The sequence below is a fragment of the Bos javanicus genome, chromosome 7, assembly GCF_032452875.1.
Source record: "Bos javanicus breed banteng chromosome 7, ARS-OSU_banteng_1.0, whole genome shotgun sequence".
Lineage (NCBI taxonomy): Eukaryota > Metazoa > Chordata > Mammalia > Artiodactyla > Bovidae > Bos > Bos javanicus.
Genome location: NC_083874.1, coordinates 107146356 through 107161452, shown reverse-complemented (window position 1 = coordinate 107161452; position 15097 = coordinate 107146356).

Genomic DNA, 15097 nt, shown 5'->3' with positions numbered 1-15097 from the left:
TGGAGCAGGAATGAGTCATCCCTACTCCAGAAACCGTGAGAAATAAGAAAGGATCCTTGTTGCTCGAGGTCTAGTCTCTTCAGTGAGCCTGAAATGGAAAAACACTTAACTTACCCCTGAGAGATGTGCTCAAGCTTTCAAAAGCACTCTGCTGACCTTCTTTCCAGGAGTAAGGACAAGAGAGAAAGCACACCAGTTGGCTTTTTATTTCCTAACAAAGCATCATGCTGTTCAGCTGATCATTTCTACCTCTCTTGGTTGCAAGTTTTGGAAAATTTAACCAAAAGTAGCCTAGCACATAAGGATTTCTTGCTTCATGCATCTGATGGGTCCAAGTGTGGATCTGGATTCAGAAGCAGCTGAAGTAAGGAAACGGAACAGCGTCATGGGGACCCAGTGTGTCCCCTGCTTTCTGTGACTCGGAGGCTTTCCCATTTCTTCACTCTTAGATGACACATGGTGATAAGAAGGCACCAGTAATTTCATACTAACAACCTTCCGGGTTTAAATCTAACAACAACGACTAATTGCCTTTTCCTCAGCATACCCAGCAAATAGTCTTATTATATTTCACTGGCTCTGATAGAGTGTGTGTGCATCTCTGAACCAATAACTACAAATTAGGGGATACAAGTTCTGACTGGCTAGATGAGTTACCTGAACTTCCCGAGGTACTGGAAATGAAAACGGAGAAGCTGATTTTGAGAGGAAATCAGGCGTTAGTAACCAAAGTATAGTAACCAAAATATAACCAATCATATAGCAAAGTTAAGTTAAATGTACCATATGGATAAGCTGAAATTTTCTAGTACACATTAACAAAACACCTTTTGGAATTTCTTCCCTCCTGCCTCCTCAATCCAATGAACAAGTGCAAAGAACAGCATACTGTTCATTGAGGTGCTGTAGCAATTTCATCTTTCCAAAGAAAAATGAATTTCCCATCGATTTTTTTCCCATCAATTTTTAAATGCTATTTACAAAAAGCATTACTTACTGCTTCTACTTTTCAATACTTTGAGCCCTTCTAAATATCCGGAAATCCTAGCTATAAGAATTTATTTGTCCACTATGTACACAGCACTGCTAAATAAAATTGCTGATTACAGGGGCTTTCCAGGTGAAAGGGATTCCCTGGTGGCTCAGACGGTAAAGCGTCTGTCCGCAATACAGGAGATCTGGGTTCAACCCCTAGATTGGGAAGATCCCCTGGAGAAGGAAATGGCAACCCACTCCAGTACTCTTGCCTAGAAAATTCCATGGATGGAGGAGCCTGGTGGGTTACAGTCCATGGGGTTGCAGAGAGTTGGACATGACTGAGTGACTTCACTTTCCAGGTGAAGAATCCACCTGGCAATGCAGGAGATGTAAGAGATGTGGGTTTGATCCCTGGGTCAGGAAGATCCCTTGGAGAATAGAATGGCTACCCAATCTGGTATTCTTGCCTGGAAAATTCCATGGATAGAGGAGCCTGGTGAGCTACAGTCCATGGGACTGCAGAGTCAGAGGCAACTGAGCACAATAATGGTGATAATCTGAGGTACCTTTCAAATACGACCATTCGGGCCTTAAACCATTCCCTCCTCATTTCCTATTCCTCACCACCAATCCGGTGGACAAGTGCAGGCATGTGTAAGGCCTGGAGGTGAATTCAGACACATTCATATCTGAGAGTCATTTACAGAGGACAAGCTTTCCCATGAATTTCAACACAAAGTGTACAATATGTACTAACATTACCAAATACTTCATCATATACTGGCAACTTCTTTAACAACCAGAGATTAGATGTTGCAAAATTAGGACTCATTTTTCAAGTGTGAGCACATTAACCTATAACATTTTGCAATTTTTTTCCTCCCACTTCCTGCAAACCAATAAAAAGTATAGATAATAATGTACCACTCACAGAGGTGATTTAATAATTCTAGTCTCCAAAGACAATATTTCCTATGAATTTTAGCAAAAAAAGATATTTACAAAGCGTATTTTTCTACCTCTACATTTTACATATACCAGGCATTTCTAAATTATTGATAGACTAGATGTTTCAAATAAGGAGTTAATTTGTCCACTATATATGTATGTATGTATATATATATATATATGTCCACTTTCTGCAATTAGGGCGGTGTCATCTGCATATCTTAGGTTACTGATATTTCTCCCGGCAATCGTGATTTCAGCTTGAGCTTCATCCAGAAGGTGAAGAGGAACTAAACAGCCTCTTGATGAACGTGAAAGAGGAGAGTGAAAAAGCTGGCTTTTTAAAACTCAACATACAAAAAACAAAGATCATGGCATCAGGTCCCATTACTTCAGGGCAAATGGCAAACAGGGAAACAATGGAAACTGTGACAGATTTTATTTTCTTGGGCTCCAAAATCACTGAGGATGGTGACTGCATCCATGAAATTAAAAGGTGCCTGCTCCTTGGAAGAAAAGCCATGACAAACGTAGACAACATACTAAAAAGGAGAGACATCGCTTTGCCAACAAAGGTCTGTGTAGTCAAAGCTATGGTTTTACCAGTAGTCATGTATGGATGTGAGAGTTGGACCATAAAGAAGGCTGAGCCGCTGAAAAGTTGATGCTTTCAAACTGTGGTGCTGGAGAAGACTCTTGAGAGTCCCTTGGACTGCAAGGAGATCCAACCAGTCAGTCTGTTCAGTCGCTCAGTCGTGTCCAACTCTTTGCGACCCCATGGACTGCAGCACGCCAGGCCTCCCTGTCCATCACCAATTTCCAGAGTTTACTCAAACTCATGTCCATCAAGTCGGTGATGCCATCCAGCCATCTCATCCTCTGTCGTCCCCTTCTCCTTGATAGTGAAAGACAGGGAAGCCTGGCGTGCTACAGTCCATGAGGTCACAAAGAGTCAGACACAACTGAGTGACTGAACAAAAAAAGCATATATATATATATATATATATATATGTGTGTGTGTGTGTGTGTGTAATATATAAACAAGCATATATATACATATATATATATATATATATCTCCACAGTCTTGAATAAACTACACACATGTAGCAATAGCTATAATCTAAAAGTGTCTTCAAAATGTAAATATTCTTAAAACCCTTCCCTCCTCTCATCCCTCTGTCAGTCTAGGGGTCTATAATGCTCAAATTTTCAGAAGATGATCTTTTCCCAGAAATTTTTGTGCAAAACGCACCAAATTTACTGGTTTACTAACTCAACTTTTTTCATACACTGCAACCTCTTTAATGTCTAGAAAGACTGCTGCTGCTGCTGCTGCTAAGTCGCTTCCGTCGTGTCCGACTCTGTGCGACCCCATAGACGGCAGCCCACCACTAGATGTTGTCAATTAGGACTCATTTGTCCATTGTACACACAACAAAAAACAGGAACACGAGAGACAGCGGTAAGTTCTCGCATTGGTAAAAATACACTGGCACAGGGCTCTCTAGTTCCTTCTCCTCTGCCCTCCCCTGTGTACTGCTTAAAGACGTTTTTGGTTATTCCTCTCAAAAAAACATTTCATACGAATTTTAACAAAAATATACTTACAAAATGTGATGTATCATTACTTCTACTTTTAATATGTATCAGGTATTTTATAACATCTGGAAAGATTAGATCTTCAAAAAAGCACTTAAAATTGGCAACTATACACACAGTTAGTAAGAACAAAACGCACTTAACAGCATTAGTGAGACTGTCAGTCACGCAGTCGTGTCTGACTCTTTGTTACCCCATGGACTGTAGCCCACCGTGCTCCCCTGTCCATGGAATTCTCCAGGCAAGAATCCTGGAGTGGGTTGCCACTTCCTTCTCTGGGGGATCTTTTTGACCCAGGGATCGAACTCGGGTCTCTTGCATTGCAGGCAGCATGAAAATGCCCTCTATATTTGACCTGTCTGGCCCAGAATATTTTTCTTTCCATCTCATGGAAGCAACATGCGTATTCTAACTCTCCTCTGTCTTACCCTTCTTGCTCAGCGTGTAACCTGCCTGTGACAGATGTCATCGATTATCAGAGCTTTTGTGCTTAGCTCCCGTTCTGAATTCTTGGCCTTTCTTTGGTGCCCTTCCATTAACCTACTGGCCCTTCCACAAGGCTTCACTGTTTTGGCTCCCAGCTAAGTCCCAATTTTCAATATAACATCGCAATGGAAATCTCTATGGCCTTTAAATTTCCCTAAGTCCCAGACAATATGCTTGCTTAGTTTGCTTTTTTACAAGTTGAAAGCTGAATTCTAGTGTAAGTATAGAATTGAGTTAGTCCTTGAAGGCCACCCTACTTGGATTTGACTCAATTCTTATAATAAAAATCAATCAACCAGATCTTTTAGTCTCTGAAATTCTTAACCTTATAGGAGGATGAGAGGAAGCCAGAAGTATAAATTCAATGACACTTTTTTATTTTAACAGCAAGAAAAATGAAAAGCAATCTGAAAATTGGAAGTTTCTTATCTTCATCACACAATCTTTTCTCCTAAGAATCTGTAGTATGTGGCTAAATTTTAATTCATGACATTATATACTTCAACTCATCAGAGATTATTTGAAAGAAAGGAGGGGTTTAATATTAATTTTCATTAATATTATAAAAGTTATTTATAATGAAGCAATCTCTATTTTATGATTTTGAGTCAAAAAAAGCAATGCCTTTTTTTTTTTTTACTTTGGAGTCTTTACTATGTTAGTTCTGTAATCACACTTAAAAAATTTTATCCTCTTCCCCATTTTGGGGGAGAATTTTACTAAATAGATCATAGGATGTTTTATCAAACATACAGAAATAACTAGCCAAGGATTCTGTTACATGTAATCATAAGTGATATGATACTTATATAAATATCTACGCTCGTCTGAACTACAAATATGCTTTGCCCAGTACAGTGATAAAAATATGATTCTGGATCTATAGTGTAAAAAGCCTTATATTTATATGCATTATTCTTTAGGAATTACATAAAATGCAGTTATAGAAATGTATTTAGAATTATTTACTTTTCTTTGTAGTAACATTTTAAAAATGCATATTTTTTCAATAAGTTTTGTGCACAAATTTTAATCATTTTAATTATTAATTTTTGCTGTCAGGAGACTGTTCCATCATCTACTAGTTTTGGAACCCAAAGGACGCTGAGCTACAGCCATGAAAAGGAACAAATCTGAGTCAGTTGTAGTAAGGTGGATGAACCTAGAGACTGTTATACAGAGTGAAGTAAGTCAGAAAGAGAAAAATGAATATCATATATTAATGCATACATATATGGTATCTAGAAAAACAGTACTGACAAAGCTATGTACAGAGAGGAGATGGAGGCATAGACATAGAGAAAGAACTTGTGGACACACAAGTGTCCTTTCTGACACCACATCCAGAAACGTTTGATGATCAATTAAGACACGTATTTCTAGTCTCTGTGTAACCCTGATGACATCCATGCAATCATTGAATCTGCCACATAAAATATCAGCTCCAGAAAGAATAGAAAGAAGAGGCCTACTTAGACTTGAACCTTACTTTCCACTATTCTTCAAGAGTTGCTAGATTCCCTGCATAATTTGGCAGTCATCAGCCCAGCTCTAGACCTTATGAACCCCATTGTGCGGGTACCAAGCTACATGTCCCACTTTGTGGAGGACCTACACGTGGAGAACAAAAGGAAACTCGTCAACAGACATTAGTAGAAAGGCCAGGAGAAGGTAGCATTGTCATATAGACACCATCATGTTTAAAACAGAGCTGGCAGGAAGCTGCTGCATAACACGTGGAGCCCAGCCTGGCATTCTGTGATGACCTAGAGCGGTGGAATGGGAGGGGCAGGGAGGCTAAAGGGGGAGGAGGTTATATGTATATAATTATGACTGACTCGTGTTGATATACAGCGGAGACCACCACAGTATTAGAAGCAGTTATCCTCAAAAAAAAAAAAAAAAAAGAACTCTGAACTAGATAAACTGAGGTCTTGAGCTTTACATTTAAACTATGCAAAATTCTCTTTTAACAAGAAGAAAGGGATTTTTATACACTGATCAGTTGGCTGATGTTATTTATGCTTCATGAAGGTAGAACATGGGTTTAGCCCTAGATAGGGTAACTTCTTTTATCAGTTTTATCAGTTAGCAAAACCAAAAGATTCTAAACTGAATATTGTGTGTGTCTGTTCAAGATCCAGTATTGCTGTTATTATTATTGCTGACACACTCCGGGCCAGTGCCCCCTGCAGCATCTGCTGGTCATCCTCTTTTTGTTCTCCACATGTTGGTTCTCCACAAAGTAGGACATGGAGCATTTGTCCCCACACCTTGGGGCTCACAAGGTCAATCACTGGGCTGACGACTACCAAATCATGCAGGAAGTCTAGCAACTCTTGAAGAATAGTGGAGTGTAAGGTTCAAGTCAAAGCAGGCCTCTTATTCCTATCCTTCCTAGAACTGATATTTTATTGGGTGGGTCCAATGATTCCATAGATGTCATAAAGGTTAGGCAGAGACCAGAAACGTGTGCCTTAACTGCTCATCAAACATTACTGGATACAAATGTCAGAGAGAAATTGTGTAACAAAGATGAGTGGCCTCTCCTGGCCATGCAGGTGGGTCTGTTTCTTTGCGGGCTCCATTTTGGTTCATGTGCTAATTATCCTTCAGAATTTAAAAGACAGTGCTAATTATCCCTCAGATTCATTCTCCTTTGTTCCTTTTACTTTAAAAAAAAAATGCCCACCGTTTTGGCTTGACACATCACTGACTGGCTGGAGATTGCTCTTCTCAGCTTGTGTTGTGGCTCTATGAGGCCAGCTGGGATGCAGGTCACTGGGAGCAGAGCATAAGGAATGTGGGAACCTCTGGTCATGTCCATAAAGGCAAGTCCTTCTCCTCGGTCTCTCTCTCTGCCTCCTCCCATCATCCATGGGGAAATGGCAACAGCAAGAGGTGCTGCCTTGGATGGAGATGGAAGTTGCCTAGCAAGGATGCTTGGGCCAACACGGTACCCTGCTCTTTGGCTGAGAATGTGGTAACAGATTGCTTACTTCTGAGCTGTTACATGAAAAGGAAGGAAACTTCTAATTTAAGTTACATTATTCGGGGTCTCTTTGTCCTAATTAATGGAACAATGTAGAAAATCTTAAGTGCTGTAGGATCCAGCATAGCCGTTACCATTTTTGATAATGACTAATGAAATATAATTGACCTAATGATATATAATATGACCACCTAATGTATTCACTGATTAACTTCTCAAGTCAAGATTAGCATATTTAAAAATCCGCAATGACAACATATAGCATAATAGGTACAATGCAACACCCTGTGAAGACACAATGACAGTCGCAAAAATACACCCTGAGGGGTGTTTCCATGCCGAGCGGTGTGCGTGTGCGGGCTTCACACCACCTCACCAGAGACTGGAGTGTCAGACAGGAGGTGACATGCCTACAGATCCTTTGGAAAAGGCAAGAGTGTAACTGAGAAATGGGAACAGAGAGATGTAGCTAAAATATGGAACCACAAGTTGTGTTTCTCTTGGAAACACGTTTGCTGCTAAATAACTGGTACTAAAATACATTTTGAAACCAAAATTGACAGTTTCAGTGAAACTTTAGGGCAAATATACCACTCACAGAGGGCAGAACAGCGGAGGAATAACATGCCTATCCAATTTGTGCCTTTAGGTAAAATCTATCACCTCTTTAGACTGCCACGTAACAGGCCTGCTTTCTGCCACTCACCCCTTTATCCTCAAGAGATAAGGCTGGCTAAGCAGACACTCAGGGCAGCTGCAGGCTGACAGAAATTCCTGGCAGTGAAGCTGTCTTTAGGTTTCTCCGTATAATTAGAATTCTATTTCCAAAGGTTTTTAATGCAACAATGAGATAAATGAGAATACTTGTTTTATTCACTAGTCTTGCTTAGCTACATACTAAAGAATTTATTCTAGATTCAGGGCAATGTCTCTGGGTCTTAGAAGTCTCATAGACTTGTGTAGTCCTTTGAATATTCCGCAAGAGGCCAATGTGAGCATTTCTCCTTGCAAGATAAAACAGCCTCAAGCATCTAAGACCTTGGTGCCACAAATTTACCCTCCCCTGAGAAGCTCAAATCTCCTCTCCAAATGGATGAGTACGTATAGAGGATCTTGCCTTTCATGCCTGACTACATGGGGGCATGTACTGCTGAAAATCTCTGAAAAATAGACTTAATTAATACAAGAATATGCCTGAAAACCTTCCTATAGAGACAAATCAAATGACTCTTTATAAAGCTCAGCAAACAATGTTTCTTGCCCAGAAATCTTGAAAACACAAGTTATTCATTTTAAGTGGTCATATTTATAATTCAGATTAGTGAGATTATCATATTCCTGCAAAGTCACCAAAATCTGCACTACTGTGACCCCTCTGTTGCGTGTCCCCTCATTCATTCAATGCTTTAAGTCACTTGAGGGCAAGACACTGTGATGGGTCCCTGCAAGGTGAACGCATTCCCTGTTTTCACCACACAGCCGACTGTTTCCGTGTGTTAGATGTTGCATTGACTGTAAAGAATAATGACAACTCGTCACTGTTTTTATAAAACCTAGAATCTAGCTGAGGAATGTGACTGGTTTAACTCTTTTTCAGGTAGTTCAAGGCCAACTGTAATTAGCTGCTAAGCAGAATGAGCGGTATAATAAAGTAGGCAAAATTCTTAACAAAGTGCCCAGCCCTGGGCCAAGGACTTTCCACTTACTGTTCCACCAATTTTCTTTATCACCGCTGAGTGACTGTTCCCATTAGAGGAAACTGAAGTTTAGAGAGGGAAAATAATTTGATAAAATCCATGTAAACTAGTAAGGGAGGGGGTCAAGGACTAAAATCCAGACCCCTCTCCTCCAATGACCTGAGTTTTTAGGGAGAGAAGTGATCTGACTTGAGCAGAGTCTTGAAGGAAGGAAGCTTTGGCAGGGGGAAGAACAAGGGCCTCCTGAGCTGGGCTCTGAGGGAACCAGGGACTGGGAGGACTGCCTGCCCAGGAAATGCCCGCGATCCTGGGGTCGATCACCTCTTCCTCTTGTTATACAGAGAGCTAAGTAGCTGGCTGTCTCTTCTATACTCACTTTCTAACTGAGTTAGTCTGGGGTATAGAAAAACCTGCACTCTATAATTCAAATAAAAAGCCCCGGTTTCTTTATGGAGAAGGGCATCTGGATATTAGCATTTCCAATTGTGCCTTGGAGCCAGGGAGTAGATAAACACATCAGAACGTTGACTTTTCATTATGTCCTTGAGCAGATCACTGCAATGGAAACTTTAGCCCAATTAAGGTTTATGCCACAGACCTAAGGTTCCAATAAAGCCACTAAATTTGTAAAGAAGATTCTGTTTTAAACCTGCTGCAAATTTCAAGCTGGTATCTCCCAGGGTTTCTAAGATACAGTCGCCTCCAAATTGGCCTTTGTGTTGTGCCCTAGGGCAGCTCAGCAGTGCTGCAATTGTGTCTAATTAACCTCCTGCTAAACCCGAAATGTCAGAAAGGCGAAGCATCAAGCTAGAGCTAGATGCTGGGTTGTTGTTATTTTCAGCAGGAATAGAACTAGCTGTTTTCATTTTTGAGGCAACTGTTCTGGAGTCAAAGTGTCGGACACGACTGGGCGACTTTCACTTTTCCTTCTGAAAGTTGGCAGGATATTAGCACTTTGTATCAGGATATTTGCATGTTAAATATGAGATCTGAATCTGTCTTAACTTTGATACGGTCACATTTTAAAACCAGTAGTGGGGAAAGACAGAGATAATTATAGCTTGATATTGATTTAGCAGGACGATTTTTAAACTACTTTTGATTCCATGTAAAATTCTGTTTTCTACATAACTTGAGGTAACTAATATAGCTGGATTTTTTTTCTTTATTTAAAAAATCTGGTAGCCAGGTGGGGAGAGCAAAAGACTGCATTATGATTCAGTTGGGATAGGCTAAACTACGCTGGAGTAACAACTCCAGAATCATAGTGGCTTTAAATATCACAGCTTTATTTTTCAATCATACTACTTGTTCATTAGGTCAGCTAAGACCTAGCTGAGAGCAGATTATATCTCTGTGCTGCCACAATTGCCAACCACTCCTCTGTTTCTGTGTACCAAATTATCATAAATTAGCAGCTGAAAATAACACGCACTATTATCTTACAGATTCTGTAGGCCAGAAATCTAGGTACCAGTTAGCTGGGTCCTTGGATTTGCGGTCTCTCACAGGGCTTCAGTCACGATTTCCAGGCTAGGAGTCTCATCTGAATGTTTGACTGGGGAAGGATTCGCTTCTAAGTTCATGTAGTCGTTGGCAAGAATCAGTGCCTTGCAGGTTGTGGGATGGGGACCTGTGTTTCTTACCATGTGGGCCTCACCACAGCAACTCAAAATACGGCACCTTGCTTCAGTAAAGCCCACAAGGGCAAGAACAGGCCTGCAAGACAGAACTTACAATCTTATGTAATAATGGAAATGACATCCCATTCACCTTTGCATTATTCAATACTGGTTAGTATTGAGTCATCAGACCAGTTTATACTCAAAAGGCCTGCACAAGGATATGAATTCCAAGATGTAGAGGTCTTTGGGGATCATCTTAGGCTCTGTCCAGTACTCGCCAAGACAGAGAAAAGCAAACGTGAGGGGCCATGCACTGAACCTTAAAGACACATCACTTCACTTATATTTCACTGGTCACACCAAGTCACATGCTCATAACTATCTTGGGAGACGTGTGTGCTGGTGGTCAGTCATGTCTGACTCTTTGCAATCCCATGGACTGTACCTGCCAGGTTCTTTTGTTCATGGGGATTCTCCAGGCAAGAATACTGGAGTGGGTTGCCATTTCCTTCTCCAGGGCATCTTCCCAACCCAAGGATTGAACCCATGTCTCCTGCATTGACAAGCAGATTCTTTACCACTGTGCCACTTGGGAAATTAATGAAACTAATATCTTGGAAAGGGGAGATGCAATTCTACATATGCCTGGGAAGAGAAGAAACAATATACTTGCCAACACTCCCAACGACAGCCATGTCTGTCTACGAAATAAAAGTACTTTAGGCTCTGTAGAGGAATTCACCAGTTACAGACAGATCAATGCACAAAATAACAGATTAAAAAGTAACTAAATAAATTAGGTGCTCAGTCACTTTAGTCATGTCCAACTCTTTGTGACCCCATGGACTGTAGCCCACCAGACTCCTCTATCCATGGGATTCTCCAGGCAAGAATACTGGAGTGGGTTGCCATGCCCTGCTCCAGGAAATAAATTATACCATTGTACAATTGTCTTAGCTTAGGCTTCCCTAGAAGCAAACCCCGAGATAAGAAATTGAGTAGAAGTAATTTATTTTAGAATTAACAAATTAATTTATTTAGATCATAGTGGATAATGATGTCAAAGAATAAGGAAAGAAAGCTAAAAATGAGTGTGTGATAATAGTTGCTACTGTGGGCAACTGGGGCTCAAACCCTCTGACAGTACTCCAAAGAAGATGTCTCATCTGCAGGATAAGTCAAGTAGGATATTTTCCCTTGAACGCCTGTCTGTCTTTGGCTCAGGACTGTTCCCAGGGGAACAGCTAGCCTGTACTTCATTGGGCTGAAAGAAAGTTCTCAGGTAAAGAGTTCTGAGTGCTTGCAATATCTAAGTCGACCAGCATGGTGAGTGATAAAGTTTTTATGGGCCAGATCCAAGAGCATCTTCTACAAACCATTAGACTTGTCTTGTGTGTAAGCTGAAAGTCCAGGGAACTGGTTTCAGAATCAGGTTGTTATGCTAAGTGACTTGATAACTGTGTCATTGAAAGTCTGTGCTTCTCTCCTACCCTGAGCTCAACTTCTAAGTGTGTTTAGGGAAAAAAAGTAATAAGAAGGAAACTCTAAGCTTCTTAGCTGTGTATAATCAGACTGCTTCTTCATTACTATTATTAGTAATAGTGATGCCTAATAATAATGAAGGGTTTGAAAGGCCGTGTTTGCTTTTATTAATAGTACTGGAGGATTGTAGAGGAAGAGGAAAGAGGGGGGCAGTTTGCTATCATTACCAACAACTTTCCTAACTTCTTATCCACTGACGGTTGCTGCTGAAGTGCCATGGAAGTGGTAGGGTTGAAGGCGTCAGAGGGTGGGGGGCTCTGGAGGTTGTGGGGACACAGGAATAGGAAGGTAACCTCGTGGCTTATGGTAACTTCTGTCTCTGTGCATTAATGTGCTAGGGCTCTAATAATGCGTGTTCAGTTGCTCAGTTTTGTCCGTCTCTTTGCAGTCCCAAGGATTGTAGCCCACCAGACTCCTCTGTCCTTGGATTTCCCAGGTAGGAATACTGGAGTGGGTTCCCCTTTGCTCTTTAGCGGGATCTTCCCAACCCAGGGATGGATCCATGTCTCCTGTATTGGCAGGAGACCACCTGGGAAGCCCCAGGGCTGTAATAATAAAGTACCACAAAGTAGGTGGCCCAAACAGCAGAAATGCTTTGTCTCACCGTTCTGGAGGCTGGAAGGCTGGGAGCGAGTTGATTGGATTGTTTTCTCCTGAGGGTTGTGAGGAAGACTCCATTCCAGTCCTCTCGCCTAGCTTCATATGCTGGCAATCTTTAACATTTCTTGCATGTAGAAGAAACACCCCGACCCCTCCCTTCATCTTCATATGGCCCTGGCTTTGGATACATGTCTGTATCCAAGTTTCCTTTTTTTTTAATGACACCAGTTGTATTTGATTGAATGACCACATCTTAGCTAATTATACTAATATCTGCAGCAACCAACCCTATTCCAAATCAGGTCACATTCCAAGGTCCTGGGGGTTAAGAATTCAAACTATTAATTTGAACAGGGGGACACTATTCAACCCATAATATCACATAATTCAGAATATATTGTTTCTCTATAGGTTCAAAATTCAGCTTTTCACCTAAATCCTAAAGACTCCATGAAGATCCTCTCTTTGTAAACATATAGATGTCTGCCTTCACAACCTAACAACCTGCAACTGATTTTAGATAAGCTTGCATTTTCCCCTGCTACACATGTGCAAATATCTCCAAGTCAAGTTCCTCAAAGACTGGGATCTTAGGAAACATAAATCCAAGATAGGACACATTTTACATTGCTTTAATATGTGCTGACAGAACATCAGGTAACTTGAAACCTTTTTCAAAGTAAGTTCTAGAAAGGCAGAGGATCCAGAGACCGAATTGCCAACATCCATTGGATCATAGAAAAAGCAAAGGAATTCCAAAAAAACATCTACTTCTGCTTCATTGAATACACTAAAGTCTTTGACTTTGTGGATCATAACAAACTGTGGAAAACTCTTCAAGAGATGGGAATACCAGACCACCTGACCTGCCTCTTGAGAAACTTGCACTTAGGTCAGGAAGCAACAGTCAGAACTGGACATGAAGCAACGGACTGATTTCAAATTGAGAAAGTAGTACATCAAGGCTGTACATTGTCACCCCCTGTTTATTTAACTTACATGCAGAGTACTCATGAAATTCTGGGCTGGATGAAACTCAAGCTGGAATCAAGATTGCTGGGAGAGATATCAATAACCTCAGATATGCAGATGACACCACCCTAATGGCAGAAAGAGAAGAAGTACTAAAATGCCTCTTCATGAAAGTAAAAGAGAAGAGTGAAAAAGCTGGCTTAAAACTCAACATTCAAAACGCCAAAATTATGGCATCTGGTCCCATCACTTCATGGCAAATAGATGGGGAAGCAATGGAAACAGTAACAGACTTTATTTTCTTGGGTTCCAATCACTGCAGATGGTGACTGCAGCCATGAAATTAAAAGATGCTTGCTCCTTGGAAGGAAAGCTATGACAAACCTAGACAGTGTATTAAAAAGCAGAGACATTACTTTGCTGACAAAGATCTGTATAGTCAAAGCTATGGTTTTTCCAGTAGTCATGGTATAGATGTGAGAGTTGGACCATAAAGAAGGCTAAGCACTGAAGAACTGATGCTTTCAAACTGCTAGAGAAGACTCTTGATAGTCCCTTGAATAACGAGGAGATCAAGCCAGTCAATCCTAAAGGCAATGAACTGAATACTCACTGGAAAGACTGAAGCTGAAGCTTCAATACGCTTGCTACCTGATGTGAGGAGCTGACTCACTGAAAAGACCTTTATGCTGGCAGAGAATGAGGGCAGAAGGGGCACCAGAGGATGAGATGGTTGAATGGCATCACTGATTTAATGGACATGAGTTTGAGCAAGCTTCAGGAGATACTGAAGGACATGGAAGCCTGGAGTGCTGCAGTCCATGGGGTCACAAAGAGTTGGACACGACTGAGCTACTGAACAACTCTAAATGAGCAGTAGTTCACAGCCTTACAGAACTTTACGAATACACATTCCTGAGCCGCATACCGATCTGGAGAATCATATTTGAGAATAAAATCAAAAAGGCTGCATGCTCACAAGTTCCTTTTGTGATTTTGATCAATACTTGGGAACCTCTAGGATAGAGTTCAGTTCCCACTGAGCCTTTGACCACTGCTTTCAAGGCTAATGTCAGTTTTATATATTTCTAATTCTTCTGGGACAACAAAGTATAGAGCTTTATTTCTTAAAGCTCATAGGCGTGATATTGGCAGAGATCCATGATCAAATATGGGAAGTTACGAGTTAATCAGAGTGAAATAAATGTACTTACTGTAGGACTTTTCAAAAATTTTAATAGGATAATGTACATTGTGAACTGGGGTAAAGAGGATAATACAAAACTCTTCTTACCTTCTTTTTAAATTTTGTTTATTTATTTTGGCCGCATCAAGCGGCTTGTGGAATCTCAGTTCCCCAACCAGTGACTGAGCCACAAGTTCACCAGGGAACTCCCTCTTCCAGCTCTTTCATTAAAGAAACTTTTTTTTTTTCCTAGAACATCTCCCAAGACAATTCCTTTTAAGGACATTTTTTGGAAAGTGAAGCTATTTTCAGGAGGCCTAACTTTCAGCTCCAACATATTATTCACAGAAGATAAGACCTCTTTGACTTTTTTTTTTTTTTCATCTAGAAAGTTGAGGAAATTTGCTCCGACATATTTCTAGATCTTTTAAAAATAGCTTACTGATTTGGGGCTCACGATTTGTCATGAT